This window comes from Ixodes scapularis, unplaced genomic scaffold (assembly GCF_016920785.2).
Source record: "Ixodes scapularis isolate PalLabHiFi unplaced genomic scaffold, ASM1692078v2 ptg000854l_1__unscaffolded, whole genome shotgun sequence".
NCBI lineage: Eukaryota > Metazoa > Arthropoda > Arachnida > Ixodida > Ixodidae > Ixodes > Ixodes scapularis.
The window spans coordinates 440,317-464,731 of record NW_024610056.1 but is presented as its reverse complement, the minus strand read 5'-3'; the positions used below and the strand labels follow the sequence as shown (position 1 = coordinate 464,731).

General features: G+C 46.7%; 1 pseudogene; it reads right to left on the bottom strand.

Annotated features, from left to right (window-relative positions):
* Positions 1-22,331: 22,331 nt before the first annotated feature.
* On the bottom strand, positions 22,332-23,167 carry LOC120848946 (annotated as a pseudogene).
* Between the last annotated feature and the right edge of the window lie 1,248 nt (positions 23,168-24,415).

Here is a 24,415-nt window from a genome sequence, read left to right as displayed (position 1 = left end):
TGCATTGTCTCATTCAACAGGTCTAGTTGACTTTGTTCTGGATACTTCATGTTTGGTGTGATAATGCAATGTTCTATTTGTCGCTTCAGTCCAACGAAACAAAGGGCAGCTGGGCAATGGAGCTCAAGGGCCTGAAAAGGACTCTAGTGTTTTGTGAAGCCAATGGATTGACTGTGGGAGGAATCATCACTGATCGCCACTCCATGATCAAGTCATTCCTTGCCAAGTGGTACCCCCAGATTCGGCACATGTTCGACTGCCGGCACGTTGCAAAAGGTGAGCCATAAGTAATCGGGGTTCCAGGTTATGCAAAAACAAAATATTTAATTGCGGAACGCTCTTACCCTTGCCTGTCACTATAGTTTGTTTCTGCGCATGTTGTACTGCAGGAAAGGCTACAAGCATGAGCTCCTTGCTCTGTGGCAACTGCTCGGCGGCACAAGCTCTCGTGCAGCAGAAGCAGCTGCCAAGGCCATGAGCTTGCGCTTCTAGTTTTCGCTGCGGTACAATATAAGCTGAAACATAAGTTGCGTTTACATGAATGCGACTTAGTCGATTTGAATCCAGTTGTCGCATTCAATGCGGTCATGTAAACAAAATAATACTCTAGGGGAGCGCATCGCATTCAAGTCCCTAGACAGAGGTGGATTGAGAGGGCGAATGGGCATTTATTCAAACCATGTAAATGGAGGTTGCATTGCAATTTGGATCGGGGAGGATTATGGGAAAGCACCCACTGTGGGAGCGAGTGCACAACTGAGAACATAGTGACCCTCGGTGGCGGCGGAGAGCAGTCCCGTGGGGTCACCCGCAATTTTCTCAAGAGAAGAACCGCAAGCTTTTATTGTCAAACTAAGTGAGCGGAAGGTTGCGAAGCTGCTTGGTGAGGGCGGCCCTTGTCCAAGCCTTGTGAAATAGGACCCTCGCGTCCGAAGGAGGCCCTAGAGGCTTCAGTGCAAGGACAAACGACGCCGATAACTCTGAGCACTGCATGGTAGCACAGAAGGAGGAGCTGCAACCTCAATGCCGTTCCTGGCTGCGCCAGAGCCTTTCGGCCTCAGGGTCCGGTCGCGGTTGGCAAGGTTGGGCGAGGTGAAGCGAGGTGGCGTCCCCAGAGCGCTTAGAAACAATCTCGCTTGCCAGGCCGTGCGCACGCATGTTGCCGGAGCCCAAAATGCTTGGATTTTGATGTTTCTTCCGTCCCTTAACTATTTTCTCAGCATGGAAGACAGCGGGCACAATCTTTACACTTGACGGAAGCGTCTAAAAGCCTTTAATACAGGAAAGTGTCCTAGAGTGAGATATCCCCATGTTTTTTTTTTTTATACTTGAGAAAATGGGGCAGAATTGGGTTTTTCTTGTTTTTGGTGTTCATAATTATGAACTCTTTATTTTGTCAAGCTGTGGTTTCTGGCAATCTAAGCTTGGTGCTTAGCAGAATGAATGCAATGCTTCATTTTTCAGGCATCAAGAAACGCTTGGTCTCAGCTGGAAAACTCAAGTCCCTTGTGGGACTCCAAGACTGGGTGGAGGCAATCGTCAAGCACCTTTATTGGTGTGCGGAATCGAGCAATGGAGCGCCGGAGGAGATCCTTCCAAAGTGGACTTCCCTGGTGGGACACGTGGCTGACTTGCACGAACATGCCAACCCCCTGTATCCAAGGTGCCAGCGCGGAGACCTGGGGAAGAAAAAGCAGCTTCCTGAGGGCAAGTAGACCACAGCATATTAACAGTGTTGTCATGTTAGTGTTTCATACCAAGTGATGCTGTGAAGTATACACCAACTCATGTTTACAAACAGGTCCGGCCACTAGCAGTGCCACACATTGCGCAATGAGATGTGGGCAGACGTGCTGGCGTCTGCAGTAGTAATTGTTCTAAAGCAAAAAGTCTAAAACAAATTTTGCCTTGCACGCACGCTTGTCAAAGCCTTATGATTATCTACTTCGAATCTTTTATAAGAGGAAGGCCAGCGCTCGTGGACCATAGAATTACACTTTCAGTGTTCTCCTCGATGCTTGGGTAATTAAGAGAAAGGTCTATTGGGACGCTGTCTGCTTTTGTGTGCTATCAATACCCGGCCGATTGAGTCAAGGCAATCCGCTTTGCAAAGACGTTGCCATGCCGACAATTATCGCGTTCATTTAGGCTTAGGAATGGCCAGAATGGAAAGACTATCTAAAGAATGCGTCGAGGTCATTGCTCATGCTTTGCGATTTAAGTGAGGTAAGGCAAAGCGAAAGCCTCCTGCACCATTCGTTGCTGACTATTGCGCCCGATATTGCAGCTACAACGACTTATTAGTTTCAATAGCTCAATCGTGGCATCTACGTGGCTGAGTTGATCCCGAGAGAGGCTTATGCACTCGATCAAAATCTCTAAATCATCAATGGCTGCCGGAGTCAGCTGAAATAATTCTTTTGCCTCGCTGAGGAGTTTCGTTACTTGCGTTTGCAGGGTCTTCCGTTTCTTCTTGAGGATGTCCATGATCTTTCTGTCTTGTCTCGATGGAATGTTGCTTGCTTCTGTCGTTCGTATTGCTTCGGTCTACCAGATTTCCTTTGTTGACTCGTTACGTCTCGGGTTTCAGCATTAAATGCAGGAACTTCTGGTAGTCATCGTTAGTTACGTTGAAGCAAACATTTATTTACACTATGCGCAAGCAACAAAGCAGTTCGATCTGACGTGTTAATCTGATCAGTTCCGAGCACGAGCCCCGGGCCCCGCGCTCCCCGGCCACCAGCTCCTTGCCATGAGCCCCTTTTCAAAATGTCTCTGGCCCATTTCCTCGTCTTCGGTCTCTGATCGTTTAAAGTAAAAAATTGGTTAGTTAGCAATAAACAGTGACTTTGTTGTATGTCAAATATTGATCTCTTTATTCAAACGTTAATTACGTACTGCTCCTGAAAGCTACATCTTTCCTTTTTTTTTTTTTGCAAAACACCGGAAAAAGCAATTCACTGATTTGTGGAGGGAGCTTGACAAATGAAGCCCAAAATTTAATTGGACTATTTGTTCTGGCAGTGAGTGCGAGCATTCTCATGCTAGATCATGCTCATTGCCATGGCAGACAAAACATCTTAAGGTTTAAAGATATTTTGGGCCTCATTACTTGTACAGCGCCAACAATAGGTTGGAGCGACTGTTGCTCCCAAGTGCTTGGTAGGAAAAGATATATATTTAAGAGATTTGAAGGTGGATAGCATGCCAACTTACTCAGCATTATGACTGCTTGAAGCCCGTGTAGTCTGCAGGGTTCGGGGCGGGGAACTGTTTGTGCAGCCTGGTCACCACGCAGCTGGGCAAGGTTACCCGGTTCTCCTTTCCCAGCCTTCCGTGCACCCACCAAAAGAATTGGCAGTACGCCGTGTACCTGTGCTTACTGCAGTGATAACATAAGGAAGTTATTTAGTTACACTGCCAGGTATCCACTTGGAACTAGTTCGATGGCCAGCAGCAAAACGCCACATGCTGTAGTTTCATTAGAACATGCATATGCGAGCGTGCAAGCATGTAATGGATGGTTTGCTTCTAAATTTTGGGTATGTTTTTCAGGCCACCAATAAAAACCTGCCTGTGTCGGAAACTTCAATTGCCAACATTGAGGCACGGCCTTTTCCGGTTCATCTAATGCACATCTCGCTTTACATCCTCACTTTATTTACAAAGTGGTGAATTTCATAGTAAAAAGGTACAGTCAGCGACCGGTTATTCGAACTTCGCTGGGACCGAAAAAACGTCCGAATAATAGACCAGTCCGAAAACCTTTATTACTTCCAAGTGGGCTTTAAAAAGCCGTAAATAGTGCCTTGTTTCAGGTTACGCCTGCGTGCCTTGTTTTAAGTTGCGCCTCCGTTTCCGTTCGACAACTTTCTGTTAGCTTGAGAATCGCTGCCTTCATTTCTAGCGTTATGGTCAAGTAGCAGAAGAACAAATGGGGCCATGACGTCCAAGCCAGCGCTAATCCACGTGCGCAAAATGGCGACTGGCGACGCGAAGGAACGAAAAACAAAGCAAAATGATAATAATGATGATGATGACGTGCAGCTAAATGGGAAAGAAAGGGCTAGCATAGCGTCGCCTAGCGGTAGGACTCAGGAGTGCTCAAGTAGCGCTGGCAAACCAAGCCAATCCATTGGCAGCCAACATAGAATTCGAAATGGCCTCTTCTCGATGGTGTTTTACGCTGATCGCTCGCGATGATTTTGTCCGAATAATCAAACTTTTGGACTTGAAGCTGTCTGAAACATTGGTCGTGAATATACACTATTTCTATGGGGTAAGTCACGGTTCCGCCTTTAGGTCCGAAATATAAAACAAGTCCAAATCATCGGAGTCCAAAAAAACGGTTGGCGACTGTATAGTGATTTAGTTTTACTGTACATACGCATTTATCTGCTTGATGTTTCTCGTGCTGAGAGGCCGGCAAACCCTCAGCTTCCTGTGCTCGCGGTCCAGGACATCCGGTTCAGACAGTATAGCTCAATGAGCCTATGTATTGTGATGCAGGGAAGGCTCCCAGCCTTCTCTTTGACCTTGTTCTGCTCTTTGCAGCACACACTTTCCACTGGTGTGGGCATGCTGCCACAGCGGGATTTGCAGCAGCACCTGTTTCCCAAAGTTGAAAACATGAATTAGTGCATATGTCAACATCTCTGTAATGCTGTGTGGGCACTGGTGTGGCTACACACACTTTGTCTCTTTTGTTAATCCAATTGTGTCACCCAAACACTGCTCAAGCCTCGGATGCCTTTTGGGAGTATCCACAACCGCGATGCAGTCACTATACAGCAGCTGCATTTTTGCGTATAATAATAGTAATACTTTATTCATATTCCGGAAGCTTTGACCCAGGCATAGAGGGCCGCAAAAAAGCAGTGTTGCCTATGCCACAAGAACTTGAGCGCCCAACCTGGGGCCCAGCATTGGGCAAACACGCACGTGATTACTTGGACGTTGTACCGGCACTACGTGCAGGTTCAAGCCCGCACGCAGCTGATGCATCTTGAATTTCTAACGCACCTACGGGACAGGTGCACGGGTAGCCCTGCCTTAGCACTGACAGTTTTGAGCAAAACGATCTTTCTCTGGCCCAAGCGATGGGACCGATAAGTTGAGGTTGGAGCTTACTCGCCGCCGCTCGGCGATACCAAGAGCATGTTAGTCGCTAGTACACCTCACAATATATAAAACCCCATTTATCATTGGTTCTTCGAGGCTGCAAGTGAACTTCGCGCAACCCCAAAACAATCGCTCTCCCGGGCCTATGCAAGACATACGCTGCGCCATGTGCGCGTGTTCTGACCAGCGTGTGTTGTGTAGCCGCCGCAGCTGTCATTTTGCGGCAGAACGTCAGATGAGGACTCTGCTGCTGGCTCCGGTGAAGTTTCATTGCTGTCCGACGTCACGGACGGGTCGCAGGCGTAAGGCAACACCTTACGCCTCTTCGTTGGCAGGTGCTCCCGCTATAGCTACTGCTGCCGCTCTTGGCGCTCTCGCTTGTCGCCATAACAATCGTCCACGCCACCGAGCGCGAGGTAGACGCATTTCAGGTCACAGCAAACCAACAAAGTTATGATTCTCCGCGTCTTCTAAGACAGCTGCGCAAGGCCTCTGAGGTATGTCACGTCACGAAGCGAGGTTCCGGAAACGCTCACCAGGGGCACCTTAAAATGCTTATTTTCCAGTTTATTAAAATTTAGTCGTATTTTCGCTTTAACAGCGCCAGTAAAAATTAAATGATGTGCCTTTATTGTGATTAAGACCAAAAACGTCGACCCGATTTTGCAGTTCAGTATCCCTTTAAGATTCGTCTTGACTGCGGATCTCAAGGGAACACCCTTGTGAAGGATGTTGGGCAGCCATTGCCTTCAGAAAGGACCCTTCAACACCACCTCGAGAAGTACAAGTTTGCTTCTGGTATAATGCATAAGTTGATGGATTCTCTTGAAGTGAAGGTTTTATGGACATCTTTTTATATTAATTTAGTGGTTTTACTGCCGAATGTGAAATCGCTGATGTGGTTTTCTTAAGTAATTTGAGTACCTTGCCTTTCAACTAATCACTTACAATTCATGTGCATATATTAGGCTTGTGCGAAAAGTCGAAATTTCGAATAGTAGTTTCGAATAATAGACTAATCGATATTCGCTTCGAAGAGAACTGCACTATTCGCTTTTTTCGAAGTGTTGATTGCGATGGGTTAGCCCCGTTGAGTGCGCTTCTTTCCGAGCACTGGTGCATAGCGGAGAAGCAATACCTGCGGAAGCAAGCTCCGCGGGTGTTGCTTCTCTGCATTACACCGGTGCTCGGTAAGAAGCGCACTTAACGAAGTAACCCGCCGTGATAGACACTTGGAAAAGTATGAATATCGCAATTGCACTCTTGGAAGAAAAGCATACATTCAAAGCGGGATGGTGCACGCCTGCCGACTGTATTTGGGAATAAATGGTAACTTTGTAAATATGTATATCTACATTGTAGTAAAAGTTCTAAAAGTAAACTTACTGTTCCCCGCAGGGGGCACCTGTGGAAGCAGGTGTTTGGAGAGTGGCGTCTCCACGGACCCCGAGCCATGCGGGTTCGCCCGCCCACGTCTGGCTGTGCGTGGCTTTCCCGTGTCCGGGGAAAAGGGCATCCTGGTGGTTGAGCCGAGCCCGGGGTAGGTTTGGACCCTTCGGGGCCCCCCGGGTGAGGCAATACACCACTTCGGCCCCTGCTTCTCGTAGACGGGAGTCCTGGTAAGGCCCGGCCAGGATGATTCAGTCTAGTCGCCACTTCTACTATCCCCTCTCTACTTTCACCCTTGTCTTCTCCTTCTTTTCACTCTTCTCATTTCTCTTCTTTCCTTTTCAACTCCTTTGGCGGCAAGGGCTAACCTTGGGTGGCGACAGACACCTTGTCCAAAACCACTCTTGGTTATAGAGACTGGGCAGCACTAGTAGCGTAACGTCTTCAGCCAAGCCATTCTTGTTATGGAGCGTTACCTATTCCCTTTGTTGGGCTCGGTGGTGGGCGGTGCACCACAGTTTCCGAAAACCCTCCCCCTTCATATGGGTTCCAAACTTAAACCTTTTGATCGGCCCCCCAAAAGGGGCCGCACCGAAGCACTGAACACGAAACAATCTTTTGTACTGGAAAAATTCCCGAAGTTCCTTGTTATGCACTCGGAAGGTGACAAGCCTCTTGGCAAACTTTCTCCCTTTCTAGTCTCCAAAGTTCTTGAGGGTGTTATTGGCGCCAATTACAATGCAAAGAAGATGGGATCTGATGATCTCCTTGTCGAGGTCAACACAAAGCAGCAAAGTGATGCCCTCCTTAAACTGAACCTTGTCTCCGACTACAAAGTAAGCGTCAGTCCTCACCGCAAACTGAACAGTGTTCAAGGGGTCATTTCTGAGGATGACTTGCTTGACTCACCTGAGCCAGAGATAATTGAGGGCCTCTCTAGTCAAGGAGTTATAGATGCACGACGAATCACTATCCGCCGTGATGGTGTGGAACGGAAGACAGAACATATCATTTTGACTTTCGATTCAACCACTCTGCCGCAGACTGTAAAGGCAGGTTACCTTCAATGCCGGGTCCGACCTTATGTGCCGAACCCTCAACGGTGCTTTAAGTGCCAGAGGTTCGGCCATGGGTCACGGAACTGTCGGGGAAGGGACACCTGTGCAAAGTGCTCCAGCAAGGAACACGTTGCAGATGTGTACGATAATGAGCCTCATAGTGCAAACTGTAGTGGCAACCACCCGGCATACTCTCGATCTTGCCCTGTGTGGAAAGACGAGAAAGAAGTTCTTCCATTAAAAGTTACCGAAAACATTACCTACACTGAGGCAAAGAAGCGTTTTGCTTTTGTATCGAAAGGGTCTTATGCCGAGGCCGTGCACAGGGGACCAGCGCGGCCAGTAGTTTCGATGGGAACGCAGACGTCTCCGGACGACTTGTATCTTCCGTCACAGTCCCCCTCTAAACCCCCGAGAGCGGCGCCAGTGGCACCGCCTCCGAACCGCAAGGTGAATGTTGCTTTGCCAGCATCCGCCCCAGAACAGGAGATGTCGTCTCCTGCTCAACCGGCTGCTTCGACCTCTCGGGGTCGGGGCCCACCTCCCCACCAGAGCCGTAAATGTAGAGAGTTTGGCCATTCATTCGGAAGTATAGGAGACGAATCAGGAGGCGCCATTGGCCAAAAGCGGGCTCGGCGTGTTCCAGGGCGTCTTCAGAAATTCGAATGTGACCAACCAGAAGCCGGAAATAATACCCTGGCGGCGGTCGCAAGAAACAAACTTGATAACTGCATTGGAGTAACTCTCAATGGCTGGAAATGTGGTACACGTGATGTTTCAGTCACGTTAATCCAAAATGATGGTGGAAGGGTGCGACTAGCGGAACGATCGACATGATCCGTACGCCAAGCGCCCAGGGCCGGGAATCTGCCGTCCGAACGGTCACACTCTGTCCGTGCAAAACAGAGTTGCGCGGCGCATTCGTTTCTTACATCTTTTTGCATGATCATGATCAAAACAACACGTGCACCCTATTTTCAACCACAAAGAGTTACTACACTTCACTCTTACGCGTTTATTAAAACCATATACGAACATAGACTTTTGATCAGAACTGTTTACCGCTACCACCGCTAGGGGATTCTTTTCGGCTTCTGGTTGGTCAAGAGAGCATGCCAAGCCCTCTTTACGACTCTGCCGCACGCCCTGACTCTGCCCGCACCTCCCATTGACCAAACTCTCTCAATACACGGCTCTGCTCCCCACACCTCTGCTCCTCAGAGGAAGCCTGGGGAAGTGCCAAAGCAGTCGACCTCCAAGGGCCAGCTGCCAGCAACTGCAGACGAGCCCATGGACGAGGGTGGGTCGAGATCTGATGAGGAGGCTCTCCTCTCAAGATCAGAGTCCACCCCCTCTGCCTCCGGTGACTCTAATCGGAGGCAGAATAACTCCCCCAAAAAACAAAGTGCACCGCGTGTAAAAATAGAAATATAGCTTTTTAATATAATTTGTATGTTATACTTATTTTGTTTTAAATGGTTAAAAATATAGGTATAGTGCAGTGTAACTGCCGCGGTCTTTTTCGTAACATTGATGATGTCAACTTTTTTCTCGATGAGCTCCAGCCTGTTGCCATCTGTTTACAGGAGACTCATCTTAATGAAACACACACACAGGTACTACGGCGACATCAGGTTTTTAGAAAAGACCGTGTTTCTTGTAACACCTCTTCTGGTGGAGTAGCCGTGGTTGTGCAGAGTGGTATTGCCTGTGCGCCTGTCCCTCTCGCAACCCCCTTAGAGGCAGTAGCAGTTCGTGTTCTGCTTTACCGCCTAATTACTATTGTTTCGCTTTACCTTCCACCAAACTTTCCAGTGCATTTACATGACCTGCAAGGGCTTGTGGGCCAACTGCCACAGCCTTTTTTAATCTTAGGAGATTTTAATGCACACCATTCCATGTGGGGCAGTGCTCGTCAAGACTCTCATGGCGGTGTCATAGAACGTTTTTTACTGTCATCTGGCCTTTGCCTTTTAAACAAGAGACAACCAACTTTTTTTAGTGCACCTCATAATACTTTTACTTCCATTGATCTTTCCATATCATCACCTACTTTACTTCCTTGTTTTTCTTGGAAGGTTTTAGAAAATCCTTTCGGTAGTGACCATTTTCCTGTAATTTTAGAAAGTTCAGTATCCCTTCCTTCTCTTCGAGCTTGTGCTCCCAAGTGGAAGTTAGATAAAGCCGACTGGGCTTTATTTTCTCTGGAGGCAGTGGTTGATCCCGCTATTTTTTTAGCTAAGTCTCCTGAGGAAGCGACTCTTTATCTTACCAAAAAAATTATAAATGCTGCTTCTCTGTCAGTTCCCCGAACTTCTGGAAATATTCCCAAGAAATGCAAGCCTTGGTGGAACAAGGACTGTACGACCACCATAAAAGCTCAGAATAAGGCTTGGGGAAGGTTTCGGCAGTACCCGACTGTTCAGAACAAGATTAAATTCAAACAGTGCAAAGCAAAAGCTCGTTGGACACGAAAACAAGCCAAGAGGACCTCATGGGTAAAATATGTATCCTCTCTGAACAGTTTTGTTCCTGCAAAAGAGGTATGGGATCGTGTTCGGAAAATTCGGGGTACTTGCCACTCCTTCAGTATTCCCCTTTTCCCTTCATCATCCCCATCACTAAAAGATCAGGCTGACATTCTTGCTGATCATTTTCGAGAGGTCTTCAGTTCTTCAAATTACAGTACTAAATTTAAAAAGTTCAGGTCTTTGGCAGAAAAACAGCCAATTGATTTCTCTGGAAGTGATAATGGTAACAACCGGCCGTTCACAATGTATGAACTTGAAATAGCCCTTGCAGTAAGGAAGCAGTCAGCACCTGGCCCAGATATGATTCATTATGAACTGCTGAGGCACTTGTCGGCTGAATCCTTGATGAATTTGTTGTCTTTCTTTAATCATTTATGGGCAGCTTCTTGTTTTTGCTGGAAGCAAGCACACATCATTCCCATCTTGAAGCCTGGCAAAGACCCTTCCCTACCAGCAAGTTATCGGCCTATCGCTTTGACTAGTTGTCTAGGAAAAACTTATGAACGGCTTATAAACAGGAGGCTAGTATACATTCTAGAACAAAAGAAAATTTTCGATAAAAACCAGTGTGGTTTTAGAAGAGGTCGCTCAACCTTGGATCACCTTGTTCGGTTAGAGACTTTTGTTTGTGAGGCTTTTGTGAACCGGCAGCATTGCCTTTCTGTCTTTTTTGATTTACAGAAAGCTTATGATACGGCATGGCGGTACGGAATACTTCAGGACCTGTATAGGTGCGGTGTTCGTGGTCGCATGCTGCGTTGCATAAAGGACTTCTTGACAGACCGTTGTTTTCAGGTCCGCCTGGGATCCACGCTCTCGGATGTTTTTACACAGGAAAACGGCGTTCCACAGGGAGGTGTCTTGAGTGTTACCTTGTTCGCAATTAAGATCAACAGCCTCGCTGCAGTTATACCACCACCAGTTTTTTATTCATTGTACGTAGACGATGTCCAGATTGCTTTCTCCTCATGCAACTTGTCAATTTGTGAGTGCCAATTGCAGATAGCAATAAATAGGATGAGTAAGTGGGCTGATGAAAATGATAGTCTTGTGTGAATAGTGGATTTTGAGTTCGAAGCGAATTCGAAGCGAATAGTGGTTTTGGCCGAATATTTTCGAATCGAATATCGAATAGTTTTTCCACGCCTTTCACTACCAAAACATAATGCTTAGACAAAACCACAAAGCCAAGTTTAATCTATCTATATTTATGAACTGTGACCTCAGAAGGTCTGATGTCTTGGGATGGTAAGTAAACAAGTTTGACATAAAATGAATCTAATGGAAATTGCCAACTATACCCAATTGAGTGATTTTACAAATCTTAAATATTCTCTCTTTAATTTCGAGTTAAAAAAGAATGACTCGCGCATGATGAACGCAGGTTTTAAGGGCATCTCTGCCCAACATATACTCTTGCAAAACAGTCAGTTTAATTTTAAAACTTTTACTACAATGTAGATAATACACATTCACAAAGTTTCCATTTATTTTCATATACAGCCGGCACGCATGCACCATCCCGCTTTGAATGTATGGTTTTCGTCCAAGCACGCAACTGCGATATTCATACTTTTCCAAATGTTTATCGCGGCGGGTTTCTCCGTTGAGTGCGCTTCTTACTGAGCACCGATGTAATGCGGAGAAGCAACACCCGCAAAGCTTGCTTCCGCGGGCATTGCTTCTTCGCAGTGTACCGGTGCTCGGTAAGAAGCACACTCAACGGGGCTAACCCACCGCAATCAACACTTCGAAAAACGCGAATAGTGAAGTTCTTCTCGAAGCGAATATCGAATAGTGTATTATTCGGAACTACTATTCGAAATTTCGAATATTCGCACAACCCTAGAAAATGGTTTTCGGTTTGCACCAGAAAAAAACGGTGTGCGTGCCTTTTTCATTACGTCGGGGGTTGTCGCTAGATCCCAGCTTGCAGATGAATGGCACTGACATATCCGTTAGGCATGAACACAAGTTCTTGGGTGTTATTTTTGATAAGAAGCTCACTTTTCGGACCCATCTAAAAGAACTGAAGCGAAAGTGTCTTAAATCTGCCAATGTTCTCAAGGTGCTTGCACACATGTCCTGGGGTTCTGACAGGAGATGCCTCCTGCGACTCTACAACTCGCTGGTTCGTTCCCGCCTCGACTATGGTGCGGTTGTATATGGCTCGGCACGACCGTCATTTTTAAAAATGCTAGATCCTGTGCATCACCTTGGACTTCGACTTGCCACGGGGGCCTTCCGACCGTCGCCTGTTCCGAGTTTGTACGCAGAGACGCACCAAGTGCCACTAGAAAAGCGAAGACAGTTCCTCAGCCTATGCTATAGTTATAAAGTCAAATCTGACCCTGAACACCCATCCTATCGTTGCTCGCAGGTATCTCCTTTTTCACGTCTTTTTGAGAACAAGCCAAGTATAGTACGGCCTTTAAGCCTCCGCATTCAATGCATGTCTGCATCCCTGCAGCTTGTACTTCCTGAGCGTAGCTTGATGACAAAAGTTCGAAGCATTGCTCCTTATAAGGTGGTGCACTATACCTGTGACTGGTCACTAGCGAAATACAATAAGCGAACTGTTGCACCACTAGTCCTTCAGCAAGAGTTTATGACCTTGCAAGCTAAGTATAAGAACCATGCACAATTCTTCACTGATGGTGCAAAAACTCCACACGTTGTCGGTTCGGCTGTATATTCAGAACACTTTGTAAAAGCTCGACGGCTTCACTCTGTTGCCAGCATTTTTACTGCAAAACTTTATGGTATGCTCATGGTCATTGAATATATATTAGGCAACAACATCAGGAAAGCTATCTTGTTTGTGGACTCCCAGAGTGCTATCCTCTCTCTCTGTTCCCTCAAAGATTCTAAGAATCGGCTCGTGCAACAAGTACGGGTAGAGTTAAACCTGGCTTTCCAAATGGGATACAATATCAAGCTGTGCTGGGTACCAAGCCATGTGGGAATTTCAGGTAATGAGAAGGCGGATATGCTAGCAGCCTCTGTTAAGGATGCTCTGGAAACACCCGTTCAGCTGCCTCAAGAAGATTTTAAACCAGTTCTTAAGAAAGCAATTCATAATGCCTGGCAGCAAGACTGGGACGAAGAAATAAATAATAAGCTACATGTCATCAAACCACGTTTGGAGGTATGGGAGAGTTCGCACCATAGAGACCGTCACCATGAAGTTTTAATGTGTCGTTTGAGAATTGGACATTCACGTGTCACCCATCGACACCTTCTTTGTGGTGAGGACACCCCAGTCTGTGAGCATTGCGGTGAATTGCTAACAATGCTGCATATTCTATGGCACTGCAAATTCTTTGATCAAGAACGTCGAACAAGTTTCCCTTCACTTTCTGGATACCTTCCATTTCATCTAGCCTTTTTACTAGGGGATCAACCTTTAGTTCCTTTTGGTCATATTTTAGATTTTCTTAAAAAAACTGGCTACCTGCACCAGTTATAGATCCTCTGCATAGTAATTCCTTCCTTTTACTATAAAGTCTTTTAATTATTCCTTTGGCGCAGCATGGCCTATGTTGCTTTTTGCGCCATTAAACACCTAATAATCGATCAATTAAACTTACTGTTATGCAAGAGTATACACCAACTCAACTCTCCTACGTCACGCCGCGGTGGTGGCGCGTCGGACGCACTTCCGGTCTGGGGCGGTGGGCAGAAGTCGCCGTGCAAGACATGAATTCTTGTGTTCTTTTCGGAGAAACCAGACAAAAAACCTGCGTTCTCGTCAAAATGCTGCGACGGGGGTGGTGCCAAAAGAGTCTGGAAAGGTTTGAGATCAGTTTTCATGTGTTTCTGCCCGCTCCGTTCGTCCGAGTACGTGGATAGTAGCCGTGAAAAGGGTAAACCAGACGCTGTCGAACTACGATTGCTTGTGCGGGCAACACTTTGTGGTCGCCAGATGTATTTTTGTTCCAACATTAACGAGAGAAAACCGCCAAGTTGTCCGGGCCCCCCGCGGGTTCAGTGCGTCTTCAAATTCACACGGCCGCCTGATCGTTCGACCTTTCGTTTGCTCTTTCGAACTTGTCTGCTTTTTGTCGTCTGCTCGTTCAAACAAAAGCGGCCCGTAGACCAAACTTTGACCCGGTGATTGCAATAAGAACTAATTGCAGGCCTCAAACGACTTAAGTAGGCTCGGTGTAAACAGTACATACAAGATGTTGATCGTTGGTACCAGTGGCCATCACCGACTTGTTACGCTTGGTCTGTTTCCGCTGCCGAATTGCAGTATCGACGTCGATCATCGTCGCTACCTTCTACACTTTTGCAGCACGAGCGACGTCGCAACCGAAAATATCTAGAAGATTCTCATCGTGGTTTTGGCGTCCATTCTCTGGCGTTCACGCGAATGAATTGCCGCACGTCAAATTATTTACGCAAAGTTTATCGGTGTAACGAGCCTTGATAGTTTCGCTCAGGCGATTAAAATGGTAATACATTGCGATGGGGACGTAGATTCGACAATTCCAACGCGAAAAAGAGTTGCAGACTCACACAGACGCCGACAACGTGACATTTTAAAGGTTTGTGGACGCGGGACGCGGTGCTTCTAGTCCGCACTCTATTTCGCATGCGTTCGAACTGTCGTCTGCTCTTTCAAACTTGTATGCTTTTTGTCGTCAGCTCGTTCAAACGACAGCGGCCCGTAAACCAAACGTTGACCCGGTAATTGCGATAAGAACTAAGTGCAGGCCTCAAAACACATTTGAAGGTTGGTTGGGAGCTAAGTGTAAACAGATACAAGACGATGTTGATCGTTATCAGTGGCCATCACCGACTTGTAATGCCCGATTCTACTTGTGGTTTTCAGTATTGACGTCCACCATCTCACCTACGGTGCACGCTTTTGCAGCCCGAGCGACTGCGCGACTGAAAATAGCGAGATGAATCTCATCGTGCGAGTCAGGCTTTAGCGCCCATTCTGCGGCGTCCACGTGAAATGAATCGCCGCATGTCAGATTATTCACGTAAAGTTTTGCCTCGTTAACTTTGCTGAAGCCGCTCAAGTAGTCAGACATTGTTAGGAGGACGTAAAATCAACAATTTCAACGCGAAAAAGAGCACGGGGACTCCCACCGACGCCGAAAACAACGCAATGCAATGGTTTGTTTATGGGCGACGGCGGGCTTCTTGCCCACCGTCCACCGCGCATGCGCGGCGCCGGAGGCGTCCGCTTGGGGCGCTCCGGTTTGTTTGTAAACATGAGTTGGTGTTATATTAGGCAGAGATGTCCTTACAACCTGCGTTCAACATGTGCAATTATTTATTTTTTAACTTGAGATTAAAGAAGGCGTATTTTATATAGCAAACTTTTTAAATTCACTCAATTGGGTATAGGTGGCCATCTCTATAGGATTCATTTTATGTCAAATTCTTTGTTTACTTACCATCCCAAGACATCAGACCTTATGAAGACACATTTTAAAAATATAGATAAACTTAGCCTATTAATGAACAAGTGGAACAACCTTCACAAGTTAGCTGGGTTTTCGTCTAAGCATTACGCTATGGTAGTGGAAGGCATGGAAAAACTATTCGATATTCGAATCGAAAATATTCGGCCAAAACCAGTAATCGCTTCGAACTCAAAATCCACTACTCGCACAAGACTAGCATATATAGAATTTGCAAACACTGATTGATGGTGGTATGATGCAGCACCATCTCACCAACATTGCAGTAAAAGAAACAGTCTGCATCATTGTGTCCACATTTTGCGGCGACATTTTTACCACATTGCGCGAACATGGCACAGCTATCACTGTCACTTCTTTGCAAAATGGGGGGGCGAAAAGGCGGGATTTTGCAACATTTAAATTCATTAATAAATGTCTTTCTTCAATTTTACAGGTCAGCATGATGTCCCCAGATGAACGCCATGTGTCACTAATGATTGATGAAATTGAGCTGTCGCCAAGTCTGGTTTACGACCCATCAACTGGAAGGATCTTGGGCAAGCCAACCCTTCTTCTTGCGGATGGTAGCATCCCGGAAAAGCGTCTTGCCAGACACGGCCCTGTATTTATGCTTGGCTGACTGACCATAAGGTGGAAGCAGACTATTGCATACCATTTTACTGGAAAGTCTTTCAGTGCTATGAGTGGGAAAGAGGTAAGTATTTTCCCCGACTATAAGTCACACATCCATATATTGAGCCGTTTTCGTCGAAAAGTTGGTATATAAGTTGCACCTCTTTGCATGGTCCACGCTATGATTTTTTCAGTTTACGCGCATTGGTATTGCGAAATCAGAGTTTCGCACAATTGCTAGATCGCACTTAATGTTTGTTGCACATTTCGACTTGTGAGAAATACCCATAGTATGGTGCTGTCTGGCAGGGGCAATCGAGTGTTTCACAGCAAAAGGATGTCAAATGCGCAAAATGAGAGGGTAGTCGACTTTATTCGAGCGGACGCATGCCGAGCGAACAAAGGTTTAAGGAGCTAGACACTCAGACCAAGCTTTGGAGCACTAGGCCTGGCGAAGTCCTGAAGACGACGCAAGCATCGATGCGCAGGCAGAAAGATAAACCTTGACATATTTTTTTCTGGTACCTCTAAAAGATTGGCTAGCCAAAATCCTTCCTTTTACATGTAGCAACACGGCTGGAGCGTGGCATAAAAAAACTGCTCATCAAACGGAAACTAAGAAAGACTTGAGAAAATATTCTGCAATGCGTGTATACCAGCCCCCTTACTTTTCAGTGTTACTGGACTGATGCAAAAGAATACAGAACCATGGCTTAATTGAGCAACATCAATAACATGCTGTAAAAGTTTTATTCTCACCGTCTTGCCTATGCGCATTGAGCCGCTTCGGAGAAACCATAAAAATGAAAATATCTAGCTCCCATTCCGAGTCAAAACAGTGCGGTGACAGCAGCGCCTCTTGGAGGAAGAAACACCGCCCATGGCTACGCTGTTATGGTGCTCTACAAAAAATGGCGCGCAGCGTATAAAAAAAATGTCGTCGCACCTAAGAAACAAATCTAAAATAAGTCGCATTGTTGTATAAGTCGCACGAAGAAAAATGTTTGAAAAAAAACTGCGACTTATACACTGGAAAATAGGTAATCGTTGACATCCTGAAGCAGTGTGCTCGCATTGGCATAATTGTGGATGCTGTGTTCAGCAACATGGGAGGAGGATGCTTGGGCCTATGGAAGCTGTTTGGCATTGTTGTAAACAAGAATGGTCTACGCATTGTTTCTTGCCCTCATTCTTGCGACGCGTCAAGAAACTTGTACTTCATGGCTGATGTACCACACCTGCTTAAAAACCTGAGAAACCATCTCACGGGAGGGTAGTCTAATTATCTACCTCAAAGTGTGGATGATGAACATGGGCTTGTTAGCAATGAGGTGAATCTGGACTGTGTGAAGCTGCTCATAGGCTTGGTTAAAACCTCCGAGCTTAAGTTGGCTCCTCACTTGAAGGAGTCATGGGTGGAACCTGGCCATTACAAGAAAATGAAAGTGGGGCTTGCGTTTTCTTTCTTCAATATTGACACAGCAGCCGCTATCTGTCTTCTGGTCGAAAAGAACCAGATGTCGAAAGATGCTCTGACAACAGCGTGGCTTATTGAGACATTTTTTAAATGGTTCCGCATCGTGAGGTTGCAAACAACCAAACTCGCACTGAGCAGATTTGATTCAAACAAATATGAGTCTCTTCCATTTCTCAGAGACACGATTGAGTTGTTTGCAACATTGTCCTTTGGAAATGCAGTGCAGCATGTGTGGAAGCCTATTCAAACAGGAGTTATCCTTGCCACAACATCAGCTCTTGAACTGCAGGACCCCTTCTTGAATGAAAAGGGACTTTTATTTGTTTAATTAAGCTGCCTGAGTCCAGATGCTTTGGAGAACTCTCTGAGATCCAAAAACCGAGTACCATGCCCATGTGACTTAAAGTGCGCAATCAGAGCTTGTCCTGCGACCGCACAAGGATGGGAGCTATGCTGAGGAGAGTGGATTTTTGCTGACAGGATTGCAGCAAAAGCATTGCTCTGCCGAGTCAGTCGAGGAGATTGAGCCCAATGTCCCAGAAGACGTGCTTGACCTCACTTGACCAGAGCAGGAGTCTTTAGAATATTTGGGTGTAGTTCGGAGTGTCATAGACAGGTTTTCGTTGTGTACAGGCTGTGTTGGCGCCATATGTAGTTGCAATCCAGCTAATAGGTTGACGCAATTGAAGTCATACAACAAAGAAAACATAAGGCTGGTAATGCCCTCAGCATCTGTGATGCTGCTGCTTGAGCGAGCCAAGACTTATTTTAGACACAATGAGCAACAGCTGCTTTCGAATACAGTTTGCTTAGACAGTCTGAGGATGCCTATTTTAGGTTCCCTTACCTTTTCGAACTGCTTTTCGGGGTGTCATGATGTGAAGACAAAACTTGTGCGAGTATTTCTAAAAACTTGACTGCGCAAAAAAAGAAAGAGAACAGTGAACGTTTGAAAAAAGGGAAGTCCTACCTGAAATGTGGGAGCCGGGGTGTTAGCATGCATGCGGCGGCAACTAATGTCAAGTTGAGTATTTTGTACCTTGTAGGTTTCTGTATTTTGTGTTTTTTGTTTCCTTAAATTAGCAAATTTGTATTTCTTTTGCGACGAGGTCAGCCCGTCAAACATGATCTCTTTTTGGAAAAGCTTGGTCTGCTGGGCAAGTTGGTAGTGGACATTTATATTAAAAATAGCCTAAAAGAGACGGTACAAAAAGACGAAGAAGCACACAGGACAAGGGCTAACTGGCAACTAAACTTTATTGAAAGCTTCCAACTTTTCTATCGCCATGCACGCTTAGTCTCGTATCAACAGAAACAGGGCTTACCGCCAAATCCGCACATTCATACCGCCCGCCACCTGTTCTAAAAAGTCAGCAAAACAGCTACATCACCCCGCCACAGAATCCGAACGAGGAAAGAAATGGAAAAAACGCCGCGTTAATATTATCAAGTTAGATAGTGTTAATGAAACTGTACTCTTTTGGCTGCATATACACCGATGCGACGCTTATGCAAACGTCTTTGTCACAAGCATGTATTTTTGCCACCTCCAGCAACTCTCGTTCCCTCCTTCCTTTGTTACGTCCCTCCACCTGCGCACCGTCCAGCGTGGGGGAGCAACCATAAGTTTTACAATGCCCCGGTAAGTGGGAACCGTAATTGTTGCCAAGAGAAGCCGCATGCTCTCGAAGTCGATCATTTAAGCAACGTCCCGTCTGCCCTATGTAGACACGACCACACGTTAAAGGAAGTCTGTAAACCACCTCAGTGGCACAAGGTACAAAACTTTGTCAGGTGTTTCTTGCTACAAACAGGTTTGTTCACTTTCGGCCCGCTCACCATAGCGCACAATTTTGACAATCTGCACGGGGCAGTGAAGACAACATCCACGTCGAGCTTTGATGCAATCCTTTTCAGATTGTACGACACCTTATGGGCGTAAGGTAGCACTACCAAATTCTTTGGTTTCCTCTTAGGTACAATGGAAGAGCATTTCAACTTCTTTAGAAGGGATTCCGCAACTCCCTGGATTAAAACCGAGGGAAACCCGGAGTGTTCCAAGCGAAGTGTCTGGAGGTCAAAACTCTCACTAACTACATGCGGACAGGACTTCAACAGAGCCGACCGGAGGCAGAGCGAGGCGATGCCCCTCTTTATCAATTAAGAGTGGGCTGAGTCAAAACTCAGCCCACTCTAAATTGATAAATTGATATTAACGTGGCGTGTTTCTATTCCTTTCCTCGTTCGGATTGTGCGGCGGGGTGATGTAGCTGTCTTGCTGACTTTTTGGAACAGGTGGTGGGCGGTATGAATGTGCAGATTTGGCGGTACGCCCTATTTCTGTTGATACAAGACTAAGCGTGCATGGCGATAGCAAAGTTGGAAGCTTTCAATAAAGTTTAGTTGCTAGTTAGCGCTTGTCCTGTGTGCTTCTTCGTCTTTTTGTCCCGTCTCTTTTGCGCTATTTTCAATATGAATATCTCTTTTTGCTTCGTAGTCTGCTAAACAGTAGTGATCATTATTCTTTTGCCAGAATTTGTGCATGTTAACTTGAGCCATTACAATTACCTTGAAATTTCTTTTACCTTTAATTACAGTGTTAATGGTTTGCTTAGGTCCAGTCGCACTGTATAATCAAGAAATGACTACCGTAAAGTACCGAAGAAGCGCCCACCCCCATTTTATTGAAATACGCATAGAAACCAACTATGGGCGCTTATTAGGTTCATGCGCCAAAATCAAGATGGCGGCTGATGAAGAGCCTCATAGAGCCGTGGAAACAGAGAAAGCAGCCAGCCTGGCTTTTTTATTTCCGCTGTACAGATGATTGGTAGACGTCATTATTCACTTGTTATCACTAAATCTGTCAAATGACTCTTCGGAATCACTGCAAAAGACAAGGTCTACGCACTCATCGCTGGCACCTTCGGGATTGGAGCAGGCTGCTGGTGCTCCGATGCCTGCGAGTCCGTTGTGCAGGTAGCCATCCTTGCTACCGATGCCACACCCCTTGAAAGATTGGGCGATCATGTCTTCGGGCACGGCTCGGTGTTGCCAACCTATTTTTCGAAAATACCCGACGACAGCGTCCAGAAAACCCTACATTACCCTACGAATGTTTCTTATTACCCTACGTTTTACCCTACGAGGCAAATCTTTGTTTAAATAATACTGTTGCATGGATTATGATGATACAGGGTAATATTAATACAGTACAAAGCGACAGGGCATGCATTCACGCGCATACCTGCGTTATTCTAGAACACCATGCTTGCATCTTGCATGTCCGCTGTGTAGCATCAGCACAACAGTGATGTAGCGAGCACACAGACATCCCCAACCAACATGTTTAGTCGATTTGTCGTGAAATTACAAACTGGGCTACGCGGAACCAGCACTCGCGGCGCCAGACAAGGCGGCTCATTACAAAAGGAAGCTAATCCGAACGGTATATTAGCTTCTTTGGGTGTACCGCCTAGGGATTCGTCAAACTAAGGTACTATTTCGACAAACCAAGCTTTTACCCCATGGGAGGATAGGAAACCGGCGGCTCCTCCGAATTCGCTAAAATGTCATTCGATGAAACGTCATTGTTTCAGCTTCGTTCGCTAAAACGTCGTTCGCTCAAGTGAACGCCTCCAGTCCCCGGGATGGACTCACTTGATCAAATGACGCTTTAGCGAACGCCCACGTTTCACCGAATGACACAATATTCTGACGCCGCGAAGCGGCGTTTTCGGGTGGGCCAAATGGGTTCACGTTTTTGTAATGAGCCGCCGCAGACTGTCGCCGCGAAGCGGCGTAAGCGCAGCGCGGCCCCCGTTATTCGCTACAACGTCGATTCGCTCAAATGTCACTGTTCGCTAAAACATCATTCGCTCAAGCGATATGGACCCGTCCTAATGGGCTCGGGATGGTTCCGCCTGCGTGCCACGTGTTTCGCAGGTGTAACAAGGACCGCCGGATGGACCAGTCATCAGAAAAAAATTGACAGGACCATTTCCACTGGGAAGATACCTCTTCTGGCTCCAAACTTCCTAAGTGCAACTCCACCTCCTCCCACCTCTCCCACTTGCTCTAGCTCTCCAATACTCTTCAACTTAGGGAGCCTACATACTCCAACTTGGTGTGTGGTGCTCTCAGTTAGCACGTCTTGCAACTTGGATTCTTTCGTTTTGCATGATGTTGTGGTGTGGCAGCACACGGGTTGTAAAGCTATGCAAAACTTGCGCGGCAACTTTTTTTTTTTTTTTTTATGCTCGCCGTTGAAGAAGCAACGTCTGAAAATACCCTACTTTTGGCGGGGAAATGGCCGGACGGCCCTACAGCCCTACAATATACCATAAATGCCTAAAATGCCCTACAAGTAGGGTAATTACCCTACGGTTGACAACACTGGCCACAGCTGCCCAGGCTTTTGACACGAAGTTGAGGACATCCTGCCTCGAAAGCTTCCGGAGGTTCCCTTTTGGTGTCTTGCCTCCCTTCCGCATGAACTCCGCTCATGACGTACGAAGCGAGTCCTTAAACGACTTGTTCCAATACGTGAACGTGATTGTAAACCTGAGACTGGGGCAGAAAGAGAACACAACAGAAGGTAGTAAAAGAGGAGGCAACGTCTCAAACTCGGCTGCAAAGTTTATTTCGAACACGCTTTATATACCCCATCTCCAACGCCGTCTCTACCAAAAAAAAAGCGTCAAATTTTACAAACTTGTTGCTCTTGCCATGCTTTCATCTTTCGAAGGAACCGCGTCACAGTCAACGAAACGAAGCGGAACTTGTTAGGAAATGCGCCAAACTTACTTGGTATGTGGAGCGCCATGAACGCACGGGCAGGGATCCTCCCTGTGGGTTCCTTGAGTACGACAAGTGCCGGAAGTTTCGCCCCCGACGCACGAGCTGCCAGTGCGACGGTGAAGCCTCGACGGGCGCAGCTGGTGTTGGCGATCCAGATGCTGTTTTCACCAGCAGCATTATTGGTGCGGGTTGCTGGGTTGTCCATTCTGACCATGGTGTGGTCCATGCAGATGTTGAACGGCGTGTAGTCGTGCCGTGCTTGCAAAGTAGCAATTGTAGAGCGGAATGCAGTGACAGCTTCATCACAGTCGGCAGGGGCCTTCTGGCTGTCGTTGGTAGTCGTACGTATAGTCACCGCAAATCGCTGCTTCCATCGCTTGATATACTGTGCTGACGCTTCGCAGTTGCCGAGATTGAGACTCTCAGCTATCCTCAGTGCCTCGTCTGCCAGGAGCCGGTTGCTGACGGCCTGGCCGGCATCTTGCTCCCTTTGAAAGTATTCAAACAGTGTGTCATCCACCTCCTCACTGAAGACGGGCGCCCCATTCGTGAATTTCCTCTTCATCTTCTGCTTGCCGTAGTTTAGTTGCTTCAGGGTTTCGTATTTAGAGTCCCACTCACGTATTTGCTTCCTGTCGATCTTGAAATGACGAGAGGTGTGGCTGACATTGCCTCCCGATATCAGTCGACGACTTCAATCTTTTTGGAGACTGTGCTGAGTGTGCAGGAGTGCATTCTGTGCTGGTTACTTGCCAACTGAGTGACCAACGGCAATCGGGAAGCACGAAGCATTTAAGAAAATGTATTTTACAAAATGTTGGGACGAACTGGCTGTTATCTACACTCCTATTGGTCCTGTTGTTGCTACCCCTGGATTGTGCGGACCACATAATGCTGCAGTAACATGAAGGACAAAGTGCCCGGAGTGACCTCGGTGACCCAATTCTACGGGAATTGGTCTCCAGGCCCGGTCCGCCGCGGCAATCTTTGTCAGGGTGCTTGCCATGGCGGCTGCCGGGAACGCCGGCACTTCTGAGAATATGGCCACGTGATGTGTACTTGCCCAAATTTTCGAATTTCGATAATGGCCGCGGCTACATCCACGCGCGGGGACGTAGCCAAGTCGGGAGGAGATGAGGCTCCATCCACGCAAAAGGTCACGTGACTTATAATATAAAAAGATCATTTGTTTTTATGCACATATTATGCTTTCTTATAAGTAAATATAGGGTGTAAAAATAAAGAGGCTACATTTCATCGTTGTTTTAAAGTTAATGTCACGTGACCTTACAAATTTTTAGACAATTCATCAATTGTTTACTGTTTTCAAAGACTAATAGCAAATATCATGCGTCATAACAATAGTACCAATATATATCTTTGCGTAGTTATGTTGTCCAGGAGTCACACATGTGTGGGCGGCGTTCGTGCCATCCGTGCAGGCGGTGCGGCCTCCGGGGCCTTCGCCCATGTGTGCATCGCTGCTGAGGCGAGGCGGAGAGGCTTCGTCGTGTGTGTGGTTGGCTTGGTTCGAAGGGACAAGTACGTGCCCGCCGCTCCTTACGTTCTTGACCTGCGTGCACGCTCGCAATCACACAAAGATTATGAGAAAAGGGAAAGCATGCATTAGTCCCAAATTATAACAAACATACCGAGAGCATTCAATCGAGAAAACTGGGTAAAAGATTCCAGAAACAGTTTATTCCATGACAAATAAAACAGTAGCCGATGCACAGATGCAACTCGTCCACGAGATCACCGATGAACACGAAGCCCTTCTTGCGGCAGAACTTCTGCAGGAGCCAGTTTACGTCTCTGTGCTGATCATTCAACGCCTGGATCTCGGCACTCTGACTACGCTGACACTCCATCGAAGAGAACCTTTCTCCCGCCTCGGAAGGACAGAAGAAAAGGTGATCTGCATCGTCGATTGCGTTCCAAGATCTGAGCGGCCAGTCGACGATACTTGTCAACGTACGCGCT